Source organism: Papio anubis, chromosome 14 (genome assembly GCF_008728515.1).
Source record: "Papio anubis isolate 15944 chromosome 14, Panubis1.0, whole genome shotgun sequence".
Lineage (NCBI taxonomy): Eukaryota > Metazoa > Chordata > Mammalia > Primates > Cercopithecidae > Papio > Papio anubis.
The window spans coordinates 17,896,370-17,910,066 of NC_044989.1; positions in this window are offsets into that span (position 1 = coordinate 17,896,370).

The window sequence follows — 13,697 nt, forward strand, 5'->3', positions numbered from 1 at the left end:
GACAATAATTTCTGTGTATAGCCCCTCTGCACACTATCACTGCCTTTATAAATCTCACAAGTTGGTCAATATCACTAAACACCCCTCTGCCTCAAAATTACTGTTTTCTGTAGTGTCCACTCCTGTGTTTGATACAGGAGGAAGAATATCTTATCTGTTTTATTTCTATCCAGAACATTTTATACATTTGTATAATTACCAAGTGGTGTCAACTTCTCCTAGGGTTATGTAACCTGGGATTACTTTATATAAACATTTTCTCATACTTTACAGTGGGTAAAATGGTTTTTCCTTTTAAGACCACTTCAGTTAAACAGTTATACATACATTATTGTCTATGTACCATGTCTAAGCCCTGTAATACATGTTTTATATAAAACTTTTCATTCATTTTAGTTAATTGTTAAATTGATATTATTATCCCTGTCTTACAGATGAACCTAAAGCTTTAAAATGTTAAGTGATTTAATAGCTCCTAGACCATGGGTGAGATATTTTACTGACCTTAAAACCTATAGTCTTCAATGCCATTTGTTCTCAACATCCATCAATTGGTCACAGATGTGTATGTTTTATGTCTTAATTTACCTGAAGCCTTTGAAGAAAAAAATGTTTATCCCAAAATAGTTTTATTTGAATATATTGTTTACTTGCTATCCCAGTTTTTCTTTTGAATCCAAAATTGAGACCACTATTCCAAGGGTACTGTGATCTTATCTCAAAAAATATGGAAAGCATTTTCCATAGTATTAAAAAGTATATACTAAAGTGCTTTGGAATTGCCATTATAAAGTAAGTGCATAGAATTACAAAGTCGTTAAATGATATAATGTTGAAATGATAGTTTGATTGTTAAATTCTTTACCATTTTGTGAATTCGTTGCAATGAAGGTGAAAAAAAATAGATGCTGACAGCCTTAACAGTCTTATTTTTAGCATCCCTACTGTATTAACACTGATGGTTTCATCAATCTGAGCATCCTTGGCATTTATTGTTTTCAGTGATGGGTGGTATTTGTAATTGTCTTAACAAGCAATTCTAGCCAAACCTGCTTTCATGTCATAAGTAAAGGGAGTTATTCATGTCGAAAATGATGTAAGAAGTGAAGCATAATTTCAAATATACAAATTAACATTTCTTTGTAATACATAGCTCATCATTTTGTTCTTATTATAAAATAAAGAAACTGTGACACAGATGGTGAAAAATGACTAAGAAATGTCTGTCCTTTAAAAATCACTTATAGGAAGAAGTTAGGACTTATCTTTTTAATCCAAAGAGTTTTTCTCAAATAAGACTCTTTAAATTTTTTTTAATTGAATGTAATGATCCATTGTGTCTTTCTTTGCCATGTCTTCCTGTGACCATCAGCACTAGTGAGTTACAGATAAGTACTCATTTTGTGGAAGTCTGTCTTAATTCAAATAATGGTTTAAAACTTCTGCAGTGATCTATGGACCTTGCTTCTGGAAAACAGGGCAATGTGACAGAGATAATTTGGTCAAAATCCAAGCTAAACATACTATACTTTTCAAAGTCCTTTTGACTCTGATATAAACAAATCGGTTCTGGCTGAAAGTTGGTACTTTTTTTCTCAATATTTTGATTTTGTCCTTTGTTAGCTAGCTCTAAACACATGTTCTCTATCTCAAAGTTACTTGTTAACTTCCTTGATGGCAAAAACAATTTTAAAAATCTATGAGTCTCCTCAATAGGGCTGACCTTCAAAGTTCTGGGAAACTGGGCTAACTAAATAAAAACAAGAAAACAGAAAAACTTCTCTGGCTTGTAGTCTACCTCTCTTAAGTCCTGGTAGGTGTTTACTCTAGATCCCTAGGCTGATAACATTCTTTGCTGTATAAAGGGCAGTGTTTCATATTTCCTCCTGTTGTTTTCAATTGCCTTTTAAAAAAGTCTAGCATTGTCTGACTTTATCACAGTATTACATTTTGCCAGCATTTCAGTAAAATTCTCTAACCTAGGACTTCCCTCTTGATGGGAGGTCCTGGTTCTGATGCTGACCCACTCCGGTCTGTACTGACTCCTTGTAGGCCTGCCTTCTCTTTATTGCAGGCCTGGGTTGGATTCTGAATTTCATCCTTTCTCTTTCTTGTCTTATCCCCTTACTTTTCTGGAGCATATATTTCAGCAACTTCCTATTAAATAATTTGTGAGAAGAAAATTTTCTGAAACGCTTCATATCTGAAAACATTTTTATTCTGAGCTCACTTTCATATATTGTCTGGGATAAAATTCTAGGTTCCTTTAACGATGTGAAGGCATTGCTGGTGATAAACCAGATGCCAGCATGATGATTCTTTTTTCTATGCAAGCTTTTTTGTTTTCCTGCCTGTACCCCTTCCCTACCCACTTTCCCTCACGTACACACACAATTTTAGGATCTTATCTTTATTCTTGGTGTTCTGAAATTTTACAAGCATGTCTGTGTATGAATTTTGCATTTAAAATCTTATGTAGCAATTGATGGGCCCCTTTAATTTGTTTTCTTCATTTTTGCAAATTCTTTTTTTTTTTTTATTTTTGAGACAGAGTCTCTGTTGCCCAGGTTGGAGTGCAGTGGTGCGATCTTGGCTCACTGCAACCTCCGCCTCCTGGGTTCAAGTGATTCTCCTTCCTCAGCCTCCCAAGTGGCTGGGATTACAGGCATGCACCACCATATCTGGCTAATTTTTTAAGTAGAGAATGGGGTTTCACCACGTTGGCCAGACTGGTCTCGAACTTCTGACCTCAGGTGATCCACCTGCCTCGGCCTCCCAAAGTGCTGGGATTACAGCCGTGAGCTACCACGTCTGGCTAGGTATCATGTTCTTTTTTGATGTCTGCTATTAAGGAACTATTTCAAACTCAGCGTGAGGTGATGTTCACCCCCTTCGCTGCATTGCTCAATATTTTTAAAAAGAATTGGACTCATATCATTAATGTAAACCAGTGTCTCTGTTCTTCGCTCTAACCCTCACACTTCTCCGTTACATATGACAGTCCTTTTATTACGGATAAGGAAAGGAGACTACAGTTTGACAAGTTTTCCCAATGATATATCAGCCCAAGAGTGGTAGAAGAAGAATTTGGCCCTAAACTCCAATTTTCCCAAGAGGCTCTATTGCCTCTCTTACAAAAATTCATCTTTTTTGTTTGTTTGTTTTAAGGAGCTTGCTTGGATTGAAGGAGTCTCACTCTGTTGGAGTGCAATGGCATGATCTCAGCTCACTGCAACCTCTGCCTCCTGGGTTCAAGTGATTTTCCTGCCTCAGCCTCCCGAGTAGCTGGGACTACAGGCACATGCCACCACACCTGGCTTTTTTTTTTTTTTTTTTTTTTTGTATTTTTAGTAGAGATGGGGTTTCATTGGATATTAGCCAGTATGATCTTGATCTCTTGACCTTGTGATCCACCCACCTCAGGCTCTCCAAGTGCTGGGATTACATCTGTTTTTTTAATTGGTATTTTTGCTCTCCTTTCTTCTGATTTCTGAATGTTCACTATCATAATTCAAAATTGACTTGTCCATAAGTGATAACACATGACTCCAGTGTCTAGTCCAATTTTCTTCTGTTCCCCATGCTGCTGATGGATTTAAAGTTCTCCTTTGAGTTTTAGCAATGCAAGCATCCATCAGAATGAAGGTTTACTTGATTCTCACTTTGTAAAATTCCTATGAACTAGTAAAACTAAGTTTTGCTTCATTTTTATCTTGTAAAATTCTAGACATATAAATATATGAATCCATGCAAGGAAAGAGATGATCAAGAAGGCTTTGTAGATAGGCCATGCTAACCCCAAAGTGAAAGGAGCAAAAAGATGCAAGGGAGCTTGACGTTATGCTAGAGTAAAGCCTATGGCATTGACACATACTGTAGGCTTTCATTTCAGTATTGCATAATAAGCAATTACTGAAAGTAGCCATGCATTCATTAATAGTATTCATTTCTTCATTCATTTATACATCCTACAAACATTTTCTGAGTGCCAACCAAGTATCCAGTATTATTGTGGGCACAGGGGATATAGCAGTAACCTCCAAGGTTGAGATTCATATCTTTAAGGTATTAGCTGGGTAGTGATGAAAGACAGATAGTAAATAAGTGGACACATAAATAATGTAATTCTTGGTAGTGATAAAAGCAATGAAGAAAATAAAACATGTAATAGATTATGATTATTTGGGGGAGGGTTATGGCGGGTGACATCTGTCATGGCCCCTAATGACCTATCTCAAGACTGTATTTAAGGACTCAAGACCTTATGGGCTCTCCTAGCAACATCTCATCAATTGCTTCTCATCAACTGAAATTGGAAAAGATGATGGATGCTACTTTCATGATCAGATTTTAAGAACTTTATAACTTTTTATAACTTAGGTCTTCGTAGCAGTCTCTCTATTGCTTTGATAAACGAGCTGCCATGTTGGAGAGCTCAATATGATAAGAAAATATGAGGGCTCTTTAGCCAATAGCCAGTGAGGAATTCAGGACCTCAGTCCAACAACCCTCAAGGAACAAATTCATCCAGCAACTTGAGTGAGCATAGAAACAGTTCCTTTCTGAGTTGAACTTTCAGATGAAACCCAGCCCTGACCAAGCTGATCTGAGAGAAAATCTGAAATAGAGATCTCAGTTAAGCCTACCTGGAATCTTGACCCACAGAAACTGAGATAATAAATATGTGTTGTTTTAAGCTGCTAAGTCTATCATAATATTATCATGCAATGGTCACATTTGTGTGATATACATATATATATGCATCCCCACCAAATCTCACGCTGAATTGTAATCCCCAGTGTTGTGGGCCTATTGAATCCATTCCACTGGGCTGTTCCACCATCCACTGGCCACTGTCCACTTTCCAGCCATTGATTCCTCATTATTTGTCCACCACCCCTACTCCATACCATTCTACCTTCTACCATGTCCACTTTCATGCCCTACTCCTTCCTGTGTCCTCTTTTCTTCCTTCCTTCCTTCCTTCCTTCCTTCCTTCCCTTCCTTCCTTCCTTCCTTCCTTCCTTCCTTCCTTCTTCCTTCCTCCTGTCTCTCCCCCTCTCCTCCCTCTCCTCCTCCTTCCCTTCCTTCCCTTCCTTTCCCTCCCCTCCCCTTCCCCTCCCTCATCCTCCCCTCCCTTCCCTTCCTTCCTTCCTTTCCTCCCTTCCCCCCTCCTTTCCTCCTTCCCTCCCTCCTTCCCTCCACCCCTCCCTCCCTCCTTCCCTCCCCTTCCTTCCCCCTTCCTTCCCCTTCTCCTTCCTTCCTTCCTTCCTTCCTTCCTTCCTTCCTTCCTTCCTTCCAGAACTCTCTCTTCCATTGTGTGTCCATTCCATTCTCCTGCCTCCAGTTTCCTGTGTTCAAATTTTGGTCTTTTCCACCATGCCTGGCTAATTTTTGTATTTTTAGTAGAGACAGGGTTTCACCATGTTGGCCGGGCTGGTCTCAGACTCCTGACCTTGTGATCTGCCCACCTCGGCCTCCCAAAGTGTTGGGATTACAGGTGTGAGCCACTGCACCTGACCTCGGGTATTTCTTTATAGCAATGCAAGATGGGACTAATACACCTTCTGAAGTGTCGTTGGATTATTTGAATCCTTTATTTCAATATCAGTTATCTAATTGATTTGTGCCAGGTTATGTGAGTTGCTAAAAGAATCAGCTGTAATGAGGTCTTTTCACTTTCCACATTTGTCAACTTCTCTTTAAGATTTACAGGCTCATTCATGGACTATTACAATTAATGATGTTTAAATGTGCTAAGTGGTAATACCTGGTCAAACACCATTTTTCCTTGAGACATTAGGACTTATTGAGGTTCTTGCTCTAGAGAAAGTTCCAGGCTTACAGAAATAGCAATAGTGCTAAGGTATAAAAAAATCATACTGAGTCTATTCTGTTAGAGCCCCAATGGGAGTCTGCATGAAGATCTGTGCATGCAGCCTGTGCCTGACAGCTAGTGGTTGGGTTTTAGATGCTGCTGTCTAAACATCTTTGGTACCATTTCCTAGGATGAGCTCAACAAAACATGCTGCCCAGTAGCTTCTGGAATCAGCTCTTAACAGAAAATTTTCAGTGGAACAGCTGGGCCTACATCTGTTCCATGACTTACGCAGGAATTCATCCACAGGCTGGCCTGCAGGAGAATGAGCAACAACAAAAAACTTTCAGGAGGATGACAGGTACAGTGAACAAGAGCCACGCAACCATACATGTCCTGAAAGAAGGGAAAAATGGAGAGACAGGCCACTTAAATTGTTGGGTCAGCACCCTGGGTATGACAGAGGATACCATATTAAAGAAAGACTAATTTCAAACCGGGAAAATTTTCTAAAAATATGTGATAGATAAAGGGACAATATGCATAACATATAAAATCTACCTACAGATCAATTTAAAAGTGGCCAAATGGAAAATAGGCAAAAGATATGAACATATATTTTATATTTAAAAACATACAGCTCAACAACATCATTATCAGAGGAATGAATATTTAAAAGATAATGTCTTGCTTACCAAAATAGCAAAGTTTAAAGGCTGGTAATACTAAATTTCAGTCAGTAGGTATATGAGAAAATAGGCATTCTCTACAATGATAGTAAGAATATAATTGATTAAATTTTCCTACAGGGCAGTATACATTAAAATTAAAAATCTCCATGTTCTTTGATTCAACAATCAATTTTTAGGGCATTTTTCTTACCAAAATATTTGTAAAAGTTGACAAAGATATTTGTATATAATAATGGTCACTGCAATATAGATTTTTAGTAACAGAAAATTACCATCACTCCACACATATAATTTCTGCATTATAATATTGGTTACACGGATGAGCTTTACTCAATGTAGAGGGAGAATCAGCAAGGCAATGAAGAGGTCCCTCTTTAAAAGAGTGTTCTTTTCTTGCTTCTGATTGTAATAATGCAGGCTCTGGCTTCCTGGTCCTGATGGGGATGTGTGAGCTTGACATTCATTTGGGACGTGGGGGCCCACTGTGAGTCTAGAGCAATGGTTCTCTGTGCTGGCTTCACTTTAGAGTATTAGTGTCATATGGGTAAATTAGTTGTTGGGAGACTGGCTCTCACATCAAGGCAATGCAGGGGACAGAAAGCAGATGGCTCCCCTCCAATCTCTACTCCTCCTGCTGTGTCAAGAGGCTCCTTTTTCAGGCTTGCCCCTGCCATGCCCTCTTCCTGCTTCCATGCACACACACCAGCTCATGAAAGCCTTTGGTCTCTTAAGGTTTTTATATTGGTTTACCAGATAAAAATTTCTCTCTCCTGTGTTGTTTTTCTGGAGTTGATACTGGAGGAAAGAACTAGCAGCCCATGCTTGTTCATCATCTTAGCAAGAATTATAAGTAGCCTTTATATTTTAAAAAATCAAATGAAACATATCAGAATTTTAAAATATTAATTTCCTTTTCTTTTGCTTATTTGAGTTCATGATGTGGCTCTTTCTAAAAGTATTCTGAATTTAATATATTTTTTCATATATTTATAGGGAACGTATATTTCTTTTAAAAAATATCAGGAAAGCTAGATCAATACTTAATTAAGGAAGAGGTTTCCACAGTGGAGCTAGGAGATGACATATGAAACTTTGTCATTTCCCCTGGGTTGTTGGCTGGAAGCACCAGCTGCAGCTTTCTGAGCTCATCCCAAGGCAGGGTGACTGAGGGAGACTTTGCACACTGGGACCAACTCCACCTCCAACAGTGGAGGTCACCATGGCACTCTTTGACATCGCTTTGGAAAGGATGTTCTCTCTCTGGTTCTGGCTCTAATTCTGCAAGCATCTGTTTCTCTCTTGTCCCAATAGGGACATGTGACCCTTGGTGTTTATTTGGAATTTTGAGGCCCACTGATGCTGCAGAGCAATAGTTCTTAGAGTGGTTGGCTTCTCATTACAGTTATCTGGGTGCATATGTTGGTTCCTATGCCTCCCTCCTGGATACTCTTCATTGGTTTGGGGTTTTGCTTAAGCATTGCTTTTTGTTTTAAAGGACCTCAGGTAGTGGAATGCCTCATCTCACAACACAGCTTAAGCCAACCCTTGAGGCAGGAGGCACCTGTTATTATAGATACGGAAAATCATGATTCCTTCCATCCTACTGCCATGTATAGGGCAACTAGGGTTACTCTCACAGTCTCAAAATTCTTGCACCTCTCCAAAGGGGTCACACGCTGCCCACATCCTTCACTACAAGTAGCCAAAGTCAAAAGGCTGATCCATCAGTGAACCCACATGAGTGTGTTAACAGATGTATGTAAACTTCACAAGGTCAGAGCATTTTTGAGGAGACCCAGATCATTAATGAAGCATCTTCCAGGGAGGCAACATTATCAGAGAGGGAAATAAAGTAATTTATTTTGTATAGTTGTGTTGTCAACCTATCAGCATAAAAAATAGTTTGACCAAATTCATAAACTGATTTGGCAGAAGCAAATGGTGTAGAAGACCAGAACAAAAATGCCAGGAGGCTTTTGTTGGGAAAAACAAACATGGAATACAAAACAACCCACCCTCTAGGAAAAAAGTGACAACCCTATTTTTTTTCTAACCATTTTTCAATGGTTCTGTTGATAAAAGAAAACAGAATTCTAGTATTATGCTTCTAACATGTAGAATTCTGGTCTTAATCAAGACTTGCTATGTTTTTGAGCCTTTTTACCCCACTCACATTTAAACTAGGGATAAAGCAAACTAGGTATTTTCCAAAATCTGGTTCTATTCAACAACATATTCATGCAGCCTAATGTTATTCCTACAAAAGTGAAACTTAATTTGCATGTGAATTTAGGGTCCCAAGTTTTGCTGTGGACGGTCGTCTGCATTCTATGAAACCGATACTCCAAGCCTTCAGAAAGAGAAGACCTGGAGAATCAGGCTACTCTGTGGGATCCGGGGATGCTACCATGTGTTCAGGAGACCCAAGTTTAACACACACACACCAGAGTGTGTAGGGTTTTTACTATTGACTTTAGAAGATTTGTCTGGGGGTAAGAGCTCAAGTGCAAGCAGTCATCCTGGGTAAGATCAGTGGGCTCTAAAGATCTAGATGAAGCCTCCCCTACATTAACTAGCTAGAAAACAGATAAACACAATGAAGGTGGACTAGAAGGAGTTGAAGCATTGCTAAAACCAGTTCAGTTGAGTGACTCTTTCTAGCATTCCCCACCATCAGAGCTAAAAATAATTTTTATTATGACTGGAAAACCAGGCGGTTTTATCAGGTACTAAACCTCTTATTTCAGAACCCATTTAATCTCTTGGGCAGTGAAATAGAAACAAAAAATAGCTTTACTCTGGAATTGTGAATAAAAAATTACAGAACACACACACCTTCTGTTTTCCATAAATCCCTTAAGTGCCACCATAAAACCTCACCCTTGCGGGAAGTTGAGGCAGGAGAATGGCGTGAACCCGGGAGGCGGAGCTTGCAGTGAGTCGAGATCGCTCCACTGCACTCCAGCCTGGGCAACAGAGTGAGACTGTCTTAAAAAAAAAAGAAAAGAAAAGAAAAGAAAGAAAGAAGGAAAAAAAGAAAAAATAAGAGCTAAACAATCAGATATGTTTTGAACTAATGGAGTAAGAACTCACTCATCACCAAGGGCATGGTGCTAAACCATTCATGAGGGAGCTGCCCCCATAATCCAATACCTCCCACCAGGCCCCACCTTCAACATTGGAAGTCACATTTCAGCGTGAGATTTGGAGGTGACAAATATCCAAACAATATCACATCACCTTTGCCTCATGACCTAATTCCTAGTCAATCTCTGTTTTTCTTAATCCAGGCTCAGGATAAGCAACCAAGCCAGAATTAATTCTTGCTTCCTTTACATCTCCCTTAATGCCTTTCATCAGGATCTCAAACCTTAAAAAAGACATTTTCCTCTTCCCTCATGGTATCTGGATTGCCCTCCCTCACTGTTGAATCAATTAATCTGATCTGCCAGACAGCAGATTTGTGGCTGGTTGTCTTTGGCTGATAAGGTTTGGTACTGTGGTGGTTGTTATTGTAGTGATAGCAGTAATAGTAGGTGCAAGGTGTTCAGGGACGTAGAGATGCATTGCATATATTCTAGAGACATTTTATTCATTTGTTACTTAAGTTTAAGACAGATTTTGTGTATGTGTGGGAGGGGTAGGGGATCATACATTTTTGTTAAATCTTTGAGTAACAGCCCCATTCTCTACTACAGGAGTCTCATAGGATGTCAATGAACAAAAGCCCATGTCACAGAAAACTTCAGGGAATCTTAGAAATCTGGGCATCCAAACACCAAGATGTAGGTTAATGGGACCTTCGTATGTGGATTTTTGGTGCCTTTTCCCCAAAAGTAACATTGACAGTTTACCCAAAAAATCGATGCTCCCATATTGATGGAATAGGTTTACATATCAATCTAAAGTAATATAAAGTAGTGTGGGGATGAAGAGGCAGTATACAATTCACTGTTAGTGAGTCCTACCACCTTTTGAAGAAACACAGCATACTGCATTTTCTAGGTATAAGTGCCATAGCACATTGGCAGAGAGAATGCAATGGGGTGCCCATTGGTTGGGTAAGGCTTTAGGAAGCAATTGGTCCTAAAATGGTGTTTGAAACCCTGGCAGACTGGGAAGGGCATTCTAACCTGGAAAAAGAGTATGAAGGAAGAATGGTATGAGTCTGGCATGGAACAATGCCTTCTCTCTAACTAGTGATTATCCATTATTGAATAGAATGGAGAAACATATTACATGAAGTTGGGCCAATTTTTAAAACTCACAGTGCCCATAGGAGGGAAAACAATAGTTCATCATTAGTGGTGAAGAAATTAGAAAGTATTAATCTCTGCCAGGTTCTCATGTGTGTTCACTGTACCATCAGCTTAGTGGTTCAGGGACATCAGGGACAAAGCCAGATGTCAGATAAGTGAGTAAGATCCTGGGACATCAAAGGTCTTGAGCATCCATCAAGCCCAGGCCTACTTTTATTTCTGCATCTACAACAGAGCTTCAATGGAATTTTCTTTTATAATGAAAATATTTTATATCTGTACTGTCTAATATGGCTATTGAACACTTAAGGTGTGGCTTATGTGACTAAAAAATGGAATTTTGACTTTAAATTTGACTAAAACTTTAGATTAATTCAAATTTAAATTTGTATGGCTAGTGGTTATCATATTGGACAACACAGAAGGGATTGATTGACTCCTGAATTCCATGGCAGAATGCTGGTTTGACATATTAACAGTGTTCCTCTCATTGATGGCAGTTTCCAGGAAGAGGTCATCTTTATAAATCATGCTTACACTTTTCAATAGGAATTAAGGACAACACAGGCTACCAAGTTCAGAGTTCCTTAGAACTGAATGTTTCCAATTTCTAGTCTCTGGCTACACCTGAAGGGAATTCTTGGGTAAAGCAAATAAATGAACTAAAAACGAGAACCAAACAAATAAAATACACTTTAGAAATGGTGACCAAGTTTCTTAGATGCTATCAGTTGATACAGGTGATCATTTGGGGCACTTATTTCTGTTTTTAATTCTCAGGATCTAAATCCCTATTAGCAATGGGATGAGTTATAACATGTTTTATTTTCATACTGTTCATTAACTTAGCCATGGAAATGATATTTATTCATTAAAGTATTCAAGATACGTATATGAAGAATCGTTATCCCTTCACAAGCTTGACTAAGTTCCAATGTTCTGTTCTAAGGTGGGGAACACTTGCTTTTCCCACACTGTTGAGCTGCCTAGTTTTTGAGAGCAGTATGTTGAATCAGGACCTATGTTTGGGGGACCATTCCAGGGTCCAGCCTGACACAGGTGTTAACAGAGGTCTTATGACTTGGTAAGCCAACAGTTGAGATTGGCCTGGTTTGGAACCCATCTTTCCACTTTCCTCTAAGAGTACAGGCTGATGTTTTGCAATCTTGCTCTTTTCTTTGTAAAGATTAGACTGGATTTTAATTTTAACCTAATACACCTCAATAAAAGTATGATTAGGAGACCCTACCATTTGACTTTCCATCAAGCCTAGTATTTCAAGACAGGTTACAACATGTTACCACTGGGATTGAAAATACTTCTATTTCTTACCTGCTGAATAACTTGCTTCTGATTGTATTTCTTCTGAAAATCTCTTCTTTAGTAACTATCAGTGATGCATTATGTAAAAAAACTGACCAATTTTTCATCATAATCTATATTCCCTAAGAAGAACAAGGCAGAATCTCAGCTTGCCAAATAGGGCAATTAGCAGATGATACTCTTAAGGACTCAACAGAACTGATAATTCCCAATTGCTAAGTATATTAATAAAAGCTAAGAAATATCTTTGTTGTTAGCAAAAAAAAGATATTGGTAAACATTTCTTTTTTGTGTTCTAACAAAAGGGAGGCCATGTGAAAAGCAGATTTGTATTTGTTTTACTTTTAAATCTGTTCAGTGTTATGTGATGTTTTAGTTCATTTTCACACTGCTATAAAGAATTACCTGTGAATGGGTAGTTTATGAAAGAGGTTCATTTGACTAACATTTCCACATTGCTGAGGCAGCCTCAGGAGACTTAAAATCATGGCAGATGGTGAAGGGGAAGCAGGCACCTTCTGCACAAGGCAGCAGGAGAGAGGAGGGGAGGGGAGAGAGAAAGAGAGAGAGAGAGTGTGAGTAAGCATAAGGGGGGATATGCCACACTCTAAAACCATCAGCTCTTGTGACAACTCACTCACTATCATGAGAACCATGATCCAATCACCTCCCACCAGGTCATTCCCTCAACACATAGGGATTATAATTTGAGATGAGATTTGGGTGGGGACACAGAGCCAAACAATATCATGTGGAGAGCTAAGAAATAGATTAGAAAGGGTTTCCCCATAAGAGCCCATAATCCAGCTGGACATGCAGCTTATGTCACAGTGCCTCATTTCACTTACACATTTTGCTCTGTGACTTTCATCAAATTTTATTTTAATGAACATTTTTTTTCCTGAATTAGATTTGCCAGAGCTATAGTTCTACTTTTGTTATTTACTCAAAGTAAAAAATGTTGCAGCTTTTTCACTCCTGTTGTTTGGCAAGTAGAAGGGAGTATTACAGCTCTTTTACTCCCACCACTAGTGAGCTCCAGGTTCTTGTTCCTTAACCAAGAAGAACAAGCCATGCAGACACCAGAGACTGAGTAAGGCAGATTTGGATGTATTAGGTGACAGAAAAGCTCTCAGCAAAAAGAGGGAACTCAACAGAGGGTTGCTGACTGCAGGGATTTTTGGAGTTTTCAATGGGCTGGAAAGAGGGAGGAGTGTGCTGACTGGTCTGCAGGCCAATTTGGAGAAAGCATCACTCAGAGAGAGAGACATGATAGTAGAAAGAACCAATTGGAGGCAGAGGTGAAGGCTTGGTCCAGGACCAATCAGGGGCTGAAGTGAATTCTTGGCCTGCCACAGTCAGGGGCTAGAGTGATATTCCACTTTATGTAAACAAAAATTTGGCCAGTTGCCAATCACAGAAAGGTAGGTATATACAAAATAGGTGAAAGGTATCAGGAGGAAACGTGTGCAACGAGACAAAGGTGCGCCAAGGAAAGAGAAATGTGTCCAAAAGAGGAGTGGAATTTGTTCACCTGGGTTCACAGAGTAGGCATTTACCATTCAGGGACACAGGCTCTTTTTTTATCTGGGACCTGCAGCTTGA